Source organism: Pinus tabuliformis, chromosome 6, assembly GCF_031772625.1.
Source record: "Pinus tabuliformis cultivar Carrire ecotype Pingquan chromosome 6, CPIR1, whole genome shotgun sequence".
Taxonomy (NCBI): Eukaryota; Viridiplantae; Streptophyta; class Pinopsida; order Pinales; family Pinaceae; genus Pinus; species Pinus tabuliformis.
Genome location: NC_142292.1, coordinates 518,287,093 through 518,297,305, shown reverse-complemented (window position 1 = coordinate 518,297,305; position 10,213 = coordinate 518,287,093).

The window sequence follows — 10,213 nt, the reverse complement described above, 5'->3', positions numbered from 1 at the left end:
ATATTGCAAACTATATATATTGATTAATTATGATATTACATATATACAAGAAGTGTTGTCTCAATATAGGGAAACTATGTTGGACACACAATCAGTTGGTTGAGAGAATATCTCAACCACACACAAAACTAGGGACATATATATAACCACTCCTATAAAATAGTAATAGATTCATTTACATAGAAAGTCACGACTGAGACAAATAGAAATTACATTTTCCAACATAAACATGATGATACACATAATAAATTAATAATAAAATCATATTTTCTTGATATTTATCATATCAAAAAAAATTAATGGACTAAACTTTACCAGACTCACACAAGCATCCTTCCAATTATTATGTAGTGCTGGTCATATCTACTCACACAAATACCCCCATTTAAAAAACACCACAAAATATCACCAGCGTTGGTCCTATCTAATCACAAACAAATACGTCGGTTAAAAAGCACAACAAAATATCACTAACACAACACAATAATCATTTTTTTTAAGTTTTAATAGTTTTGTGAACCAATAATACAAATTCCTTAAAAGTATTTCATTTATGTTAATTCTTTCAATAAATTTTTTTATATATCCCGCATTACACTTTACCTATACATATAACTCCATAATAACGATCAATGATCGCATTGAGAATCGGAATATTTTGTCAAAAAATATTACTATTGCGAAATGAGATAAGAGATTTGCTTTACGATTGACATATATACATTCACTCTATCGTGACGCATCTCTATTTTCTACCTGTCATGACTTAAAGCATATGGTATTGGCAAAAAAAATTCGCAAATTCGTTGATTCTGTTCGATACGATTAAAAATTTGGCCAAATCCAATTCGGTACGGTGGATTAAGTATTTTTCCATGGCTTGAGCAATGGCAGGAGGAGGGAAATTCGCTGATGGTAAGAAACCTGTTCCCAGAGCTCTTCAGTTCATTGTTGGACATATTGCCAAAATATCTACCGCCAAGGTGTTCGTTGGTTGGAAAGGCCGCAAGAGATAACAAGAAGACGAAGATTGTCCCACATCACATTCTGCCATCAGTTAGAAATGATGAAGAGCTGAGCAATACCAATGGTGGTGTGTAACGCAGGTGTGTAAGGCAGGTAACCCGAGGCTTGAGTTTGAAATCCAATCTCGCTGGAAAACTAATATGGTATTTTTAGGGAGTTTGATAGGGAAAAATTAATTAAAAAAAAGAAATACTATATTGAAAACTTGCAGTTTGCAAATTCTAAAAAAATAGTAATTTCTATATTCAAATAAATTATAAATAATAAATCGCAATATCAAAAATATAGAGTAATAACTTTTCAATTAACGAAAGCTATAAAATAGCAAATTGGTTGCAAAACAGTAGTTTCTATATAAAAATAATAAAAAATTGTAACTTCTATATTGGATAAAACTATAAAATGGTAAATTTTAGTTTCATATAGATAACAAAAATTTTAAAATAAAAAATTCGTTGTAAATCAATCAGTGATTCTTATATAAAAATAATAAATTTCTATAATTAAAAATTTGTCCCATAGACTTTCAAATGTATATATGTTTAATTTATATATTAATTTTTTTATATTAATAATAATAATAATTCAAAATAAAATTATAATTTAGTTAGTATTTATGATTTGTAAAATTCATTATAAATTACGTATTTTTACACTGAAGGTGTTTCCTTTTTGAAAATTGTCACGCTAGGCATTGTCTACCTTTTTCATCTCCATTTGACAGTTGTCCACTTGTTGTTTTGACATGGGTCAACTTTAACTTAAAAAGAAAAGAATTACACATCTTATTGTAAAATGGACCATTTTGCTAAATAAAATTTTCGTATATATAAATGAATGTTATAAACAATAATTAGGAACTTATTAGAATTTGAATAATTTCAAATCCCTAGGAAATTGTTGGGTGGGGAGCTATGTGGTACGAATCTAATTTTTTAAATTTATTAAAAGTAATTGACCATTTTGCTAAATAAAATTTGCTTATATATAAATGGATGTTATAAATAATAATGAGGAACTTGTTACAATTGGAATAATTTCAAATCCCTGGAAATTGGTGGGACCAGAGCCAACTGGCACAAATATGATTTATTAAAAGTCAATGCAAAATTCAATGCAACCTAACAAACTTTGTAATACACTACGATGGTTGATAAACATTTCACCACAAGTCAATGCAAAAGTCGAAGAGAGAGAGAGAGAGAGAGTCTACCCTTTTCATCTGCATTTGACATTTATCGTCAACTTTAAGTAAAGAAAAAAAAGGAATTACACATCTTATTGCAAAATGGACCATTTTGCTAAACAAAATTTTCTTATATATAAATGAATGTTATAAACAATAATTAGGAACTTATTAGAATTGGAATAGTCTCAAATCCCTAGGAAATTGCTGGGTGGGGAGCTATGTGGGTGGCATGAATCTAATTTTTAAATTTATTAAAAGTAATTGCCCATTTTGCTAACTAAAATTTGCTTATATATAAATGGACATTATAAATAATAATGAGGAACTTATTACAATTGGAATACTCTCAAATCCCTCGAAATTGGTGGGACAAGAGCCAATTGACACAAATATGATTTATTAAAAGTCAATGCAACCTAACAAACTATGTAATACACTACAATCGTTCGCAAACATTTCACCACATCACCGATGAAGGCGTAAGTTTATATATAAATATAGATAGATAGAGAGAGAGAGATATCCATTTGCATTAACATACAAAGATACACATGCTCACCTAAAACTGAAATAAAAATAAATAAATAAAAAATAAGAAGAAACCAACCCTAAATTCATAATAGTTCAATATTTCTTCATTTTAATATTGTCGTGATGAAAATTAACCTCCATGAAATATTCTATAATTTTCATAGTAATATACACAAATCGATGTTTGACATTTATCTGCAAAGTAGTTACGTTTTTTTTATTATTTTAATTAAATTAATTAATTAAAAAAATGTCATATGAATAAGTGTCATATGAAATGAGTTGTGATTTTTTGGGCATGTAGTATTGTTAAGTCCTAGTAATGGCCCATGATATTATAACAAACTTATTTAGAAATTAAGAATCTCCATAATAAAGTAGGGATAAATATATTTAATTAATTTGTAATATTTAATTAAGTTTGTTGTTTATTTATTTTTAATGTTTTTGAATAATAATAATAATAATTTAATTTTAAGATTATGGTTAAATTGGATATTAAATTGATGTATGAGGTTTTTTCATTTAAAGTTTATAAATGTATATATATTTTAATCTTTTTTGAAGTTGAACCTATAACATTTTACCAAAGAAATACATACGCTTAACCATTATTTTATATATATATATATAGAGAGAGAGAGAGAGAGAGAGAAAAAATTTCTCATATATATATATATATATATATTGTTAATATGAAATTCAGATTTATACTTTCTCCATTCCACATTTATGTAGAAATTTCTGTTTTCCCACTCTGGTTTTCAGTTTCTCCTTATTTCTCCCATGTAGTTAAATGCCCATTCTCATAACCATACATTTAACAGACTGAAAAAATAAATATTGCTGAAAACACAAATTCTGGAAATTTTTCAGAATGCTGGAAATTGTAGAATTAAAAATCAGCAATCAAAAACAGCCATTAAAACACATTAAAACACTGATATTTTTGGTCAACTTGACCCTGGAAAAACCCCCTACAACTCTTGGGGAAAACCAGTTTGAGAGCTCTTCTTTATTTCTGAAAATTGTCTTTTTACAGTGAGAATTATTCAACAAAAAATCAGCAAGCAAATTTACAACTTATCTCCTTTCCCGTGCCTCACAGCAATCTGGAAATTACAGCAAACAGGACAACAATAAATGTTGTACGACCTCCATTTTGTGTGCAGAAAAATCAGCAAACTGCTCCTCGATTTTTGTGCAAAAATCTGCCTTTCACTATGTGCTGAATCAGCTGTACAAATCTGCTCAACTGCTGCCTTGGAATGTATGCCAAGCTGCTGTCTCCTTCTCCTCCCTGCTCAGAAATCTCTCTTGCTCTCTTGCTCTCCTTCTCCCAATCTGCTCATGAAAGAATGAATGACCTTTTCCTCCTTTAATATAACTCCAAGTGACTTTTGGGTGATCCAAGTGACTTTTGGGTGATCTCTAAATCCAATGGCTGAAATAGATTTAGATCAATGACTGAGATTAAATGCTCATTTAAATCTCACTTTTTATTTTTTAATTCACCCCACTTTAATAAAGATCCACTTAGTCATTTATTTCCAAAGTCACTTTTCCTTTCTAATTTTTCATTGACTTTATAAAAGTCACTTTAAAATTAGACTTAGTAACTTTATCACTTAAAGTCACTTTTAAATTAGATTTAATTTTATAAAATTATAAAGTCACTTTAGGAGAAAAATTAAATTCTTTTGGACACTTTTCCCTAGGCCAAAGATCAAAGCCTAAGGGAACCACCTGTCCTCCGGTACCAAATTTCAACACTCCCTCTTACCGAGGAAGGTGTTCCTCACCACACCCATCTTGTCCCTGAAGTAGACATGCTTGCCCCGTGGTAAGGCTTTGGTAAGGATATCTGCAACCTGCTCATCAGTGGAAATATACTCAAGCTTCACAACTCCCTTCTGAACATAGTATCTGATGAAATGATATCTGATCCCGATATGCTTTGACCTGTCATGAAATACTGGATTCTCCGTGAGTTTAATGCAACTCTGATTATCGCAGTAAATCACTGAAGGTCTCAACGGCTGACCAAATAAGCCAAACAACATCTTGCGAAGCCAAATAGCCTCACAACTAGCTACACTGGCTGCCATATACTCTGCTTCCGCTGAACTCAGTGCTACTGACTGTTTCTTCCGGTTGAACCATGACACTACTGCTGAACCCAACCCAAAACAACACCCTGAAGTGCTCTTCCTATCAGAAGCACAACCTGCCCAATCAGAATCAGTGTATCTTGCCAATCTCACTCCATCTCCCTGCCTGTAGTCCAGACCATAATCCACTGTCCCCTGCAAGTACCGCAAAATGTGTTTTGCAGCCACCCAGTGAACCTTCCTAGGCTCACACATAAACCGAATCATCGTGTTGACTGCAAAACAGATATCTGGTCTAGTGTTGACCAAATACATCAAGGAACCAATCAGCTGCCTGTACAATGTGGGATCCACCAACTTGGAATCCGAAGCATGAAGCTTCTTCCAGTTGGTGATCATCGGTGTCGACATGGGTCTACAATCCTCCATGTGGAATCTGGTAAGGATGTCCACAATATACTTCCCCTGCCCCAGGAAGAAATGCCCCTCCTCCTGCCACACCTCCAAACCCAAAAAGTAATGTATCAAGCCGATGTCCTTCATCTCAAACTCCGTCGCAAGATCTCTCTTACAGTGCTCTATGAGTCTCTCTGCACCTGTAATGATCAAGTCATCCACATACAGCACCAGAATGAGAGGCTCCTCACCGATCACAATAAAGTAAATGTTCGAATCTGCCTCACTCTTTGTGAAACCCATCCCCTGCAAGTATGCATCTATCCTGGAGTACCAAGCTCTAGGAGCTTGCTTCAGGCCATAAAGGGCCTTCTTCAATCTGCACACATGGGACTCCTTCCCATGCACCTCAAAGCCCTGTGGCTGCTCAATGTACACCTCCTCCTGTATGAAGCCATTGATAAATGCGGTCTTCACATCCATTTGGTGGATCTTCCAACCCATCTCTGTTGCTATCGATATAATGGAGCGGATCGAAGTATATCGAGCCACGGGAGCGAAGGTCTCCTCATAATCAACTCCCTCTACCTGGGAGAACCCTCTAGCCACAAACCTCGCTTTGAATTTCTCAATGCTGCCATCTGAAGCATGCTTTACCTTGTAAAGCCATCTGGAAGTAACCACGGATTTGCCCTCAGGCCTCGGCACCACCTCCCAAATATCATTCTTCATGATAGAAGAATACTCCTCCTGCATGGCTTCTCTCCAGACCTACTGGCTAGCTGCCTCCTCATAGCTAGAAGGCTCAGAGTCAAGGACGCTGGTAACCATCGCCATATAGCTACAAAACCTCTCAGGTTGTCTACTCTCTCTGACCGGCCTCTTCGGCTCAGCAACAGATGTGGCATCTCTCAAGGTGTCCTGAAGCCACTTGGGCTTCCTCTTCCCTGAGCGCACTTCTCCCACCGAAGAATGAAACTTCTCCTCCTCATCATCATCAGTAGCTTGAACTCCTGACTGTCTGTCTACTGTCCTCCTGCCTGCACCTGAACCTGTAGAAGCTGAGGTACCGTGTGAACTATCCATCAATGGACTCCCTAGTGAACTGCTCTGTGAACTGCTCTGCATGCTGCCCGGAGCACCACCCCTCTGGCTCGATGAGCCACTGCTCACTGACGGACCTGACATCCTCATAGATGTACCCCCTGATCCTTCTGATCCCTGCCCACTGGATCCCTGCGACTGACTCAACTGCTGCTGAGGGTTTGGCTGATCTAGATACTCTAACTCCCGTGATCTCCTAAAGGCCCTGTCCTCCTCGAACTTCACATCCCGTCTGACAACAACTCTCCTCTGTGCAGGAATGTAAATCCGAAAGGCCTTTGAGATCTCACTGTAGCCCACAAAGATACCCTTCTCTGTGGTGGGCTCTAGTTTGGTCCTCTTCTCCTTGGGTATATAGGAGTATGTAACACATCCAAAGATATGAAGATGACCAAGATCAGGCTTCTTCCCAGAGAAAGCCTCCTCTGGAGTCATGTGCCCCAAGGCACGATGCGGACTCCTGTTCTGCAAGTAAACAGCTGTGTTGCAGGCCTCTGCCCACAAGAATAATGGCAACCCCTGATCATGTATCATGGCTTTGGCAGCGCCTATGATGGATCTGTTCTTCCTCTCCGCAACACCGTTCTGCTGGGGGTTGTAAGGAACAGTGAACTACCTCCTAATGCCTGCTTCCACACAATAATCAACAAACTCTCCAAGGGTGTACTCTCCTCCATTGTCCGACCTCAGGGACTTGATCTTTCGACCTGTTTGAGTCTCCACAAGAGCTCTGAACTCCTGAAACCGCTTGAAGACGTCACTCTTGGTCTTCAAAAAATAAATCCAGGTCCTCCTGGAGTGATCATCAATGAATAAAACATAGTACTCATATCCACTCAAGGAAACATGAGACATCCGACCGCTCACATCGGAATGAATCAAATCAAGTATCCCCGTCGCTTTGCTGTCACTGCTGGGAAAAGGGGATTTGGCAAACTTGCCCATCGCACAACCTCTGCAAGTATCAAAGTGATCAATACTGAAATCTGGCACACCTGTAGTGATCTCCCGCAATGTCCTCAAGGCTCCATGATACATATGTCCCATCCTGCGGTGCCAAATCTTACACAGCTCAGAACTGCTAGCTCTGCTGTCGGTACTACTGCTCAATGCCAAAAGGGGTTGGAATGCAAACTTGTACACCTTTGCATGGCGTACCCCTATCACTCTAGCTGAATCAGCTGGAGTGCCCCTGGGATACATCAACACCTGTCCTCCCTTGAACAGTACATCATATCCTCTGTCCTCCAAAGCTGAGACGGATATGAGGTTCTTCCTCATCCCTGGCACATAAAGAACCTCTGACACCTTCAAGGGAGGTTTGGACTCCCTCTGAAATGTCACTATCCACACCCTGACTGCTCTAACAACTCTGTCATCACCGAGTACTACCTCAATATCAGTGCCACTCTCTGAAAGCTCTGAGAAGTACTCACGGACTCCTGTCATGTGACATGAAGCCCCACTGTCCACATACCAGATACCTAAAGATGCTCTGCTAATCGAGGGAAAAGCATGCTCCCTCTGAACCTGTGTGGCAGGTGATCCTGCACTAGAGGACTCACACGTAGTGAACGCAAACTCTCGGTCAAAACGACCAGCAAAGTCCTCAATCTCTGCTGAAGTTGCCACGTCCTGGTTCTTCCCCTTCTTCTTCTTCTTCTCCGGACACACGACTGCATAGTGTCTCATCTTTTGACAATTCCAACACTTCACCTTGGAATAGTCCTTCTGTGTGTTCCCCTGTTTACCTTTACCTTTGCCTTTGCCTCCACCACTGCTTGTGGAAGCCTGCTTCTTCCCTTTGCCTTTCTTGCCTCCTGCCACCAGTGCTACATCCTCATCCTGCTCAACTGGCTTGGTTGCCCCAAGCTGTCCTTTCCTGATCTCTGTCTGAATACAATCATCCCAAAAACTCTCCCATGTGGGAAGGGTCTCACGTGCACAAACCCCATCAGCAAAGTTCAACCATGAACGGGGGAGGCCATTCACTGCAATCCGCACCAACTCAGTGGGTGGAATGGCCTCTCCAATCGCTGCCAACTCATCTCTCACATTAGTAATCTTTGTGAGATATCCAGCTCCACTATCATTACCCATCTTAATGTTCTTCAGCTTCTCCTTCAGGACCATCTTCCGGTTCTCATTGGTACTCTGGTAGAGATTGGACAATGCTGTCCACATCTCATGGGCATTTCAATTTCCTCTCACATGAGGAATGCAATGGTCTTTGATTCCGTCTAGAATCAGCCTCTTACCCTTATTGTTCTTCTTTTTATACTCAGCCAACTGAGTAACATCAGTGGGCACAACAACAGGGTTCTGTGCGGTATGCACCATGATATCCCAGACTTCTGCCTCCTCAAAGATACTCTGCATTCTCTCCTTCCAAACGCTGTAATTTATATGCCCATCCAACCTATCCTCCACCCTCAATCCCAATGACATCTTGCTGTCCTAAAAACTGAAAAATAGCACTGCTGTGGTAAAGATAAAACTGTTGTTTATGAAAAAATCAGTGTGCTGGAATTTTCTGAGTGAAAAATCAACAACTGTAATTTTTCCTTTTGCTGTCCCAAACTGCCCTTAAGCACTCAAGCTCTGATACCATATAGAAATTTCTGTTTTCCCACCCCGGTTTTCAGTTTCTCCTTATTTCTCCCATGTAGTTAAATGCCCATTCCCATAACCATACATTTAACAGACTGAAAAAATAAATATTGCTGAAAACACAAATTCTGGAAATTTTTCAGAATGCTGGAAATTGCAGAATTAAAATCAGCAATCAAAAACAGCCATTAAAACACATTAAAACACTGATATTTTTGGTCAACTTGACCCTGGAAAAACCCCCTACAACTTTTGGGGAAAACCAGTTTGAGAGCTCTTCTTTATTTCTGAAAATTGTCTTTTTACAGTGAGAATTATTCAGCAAAAAATCAACAAGCAAATTTACAACTTATCTCCTTTCCCGTGCCTCACAGCAATCTGGAAATTACAGCAAACATGACAGCAATAAATGTTGTACGGCCTCCGTTTTGTGTGCAGAAAAATCAGCAAACTGCTCCTCGATTTTGTGCAAAAATCTGCCTTTCACTATGTGCTGAATCAGCTGTACAAATCTGCTCAACTGCTGCCTTGGAATGTATGCCAAGCTGCTGTCTCCTTCTCCTTCCTGCTCAGAAATCTCTCTTGCTCTCTTGCTCTCCTTCTCCCAATCTGCTCATGAAAGAATGAATGACATTTTCCTCCTTTTCCTCCTTTAATATAACTCCAAGTGACTTTTGGGTGATCCAAGTGACTTTTGGGTGATCTCTAAATCCAATGGCTGAAATAGATTTAGATCAATGGCTGAGATTAAATGCTCATTTAAATCTCACTTTTTATTTTTTAATTCACCCCACTTTAATAAAGACCCACTTAGTCATTTATTTCCAAAGTCACTTTTCCTTTCTAATTTTTCATTGACTTTATAAAAGTCACTTTAAAATTAGACTTAGTAACTTTATCATTTAAAGTCACTTTTAAATTAGATTTAACTTTATAAAATTATAAAGTCACTTTAGGAGAAAAATTAAATTCTTTTGGACACTTTTCCCTAGGCCAAAGATCAAAGCCTAAGGGAACCACCTGTCCTCTGGTACCAAATTTCAACAATTTAAAACATGTTCAACCTTAAACGTTATTGGGTATCTTTTTTGTTTAGGAATGATCATCATTGACATGAATACTTCTTAACTATGATTAACTTACATGGTCATTGGTTATTCTCGGACCGAGCTGACGTCCACAAGGTTAAAGATAGCATATGGTACCTCTTTTAGAGTGAAAAAATTTGAAAAAAAATATGCACCTC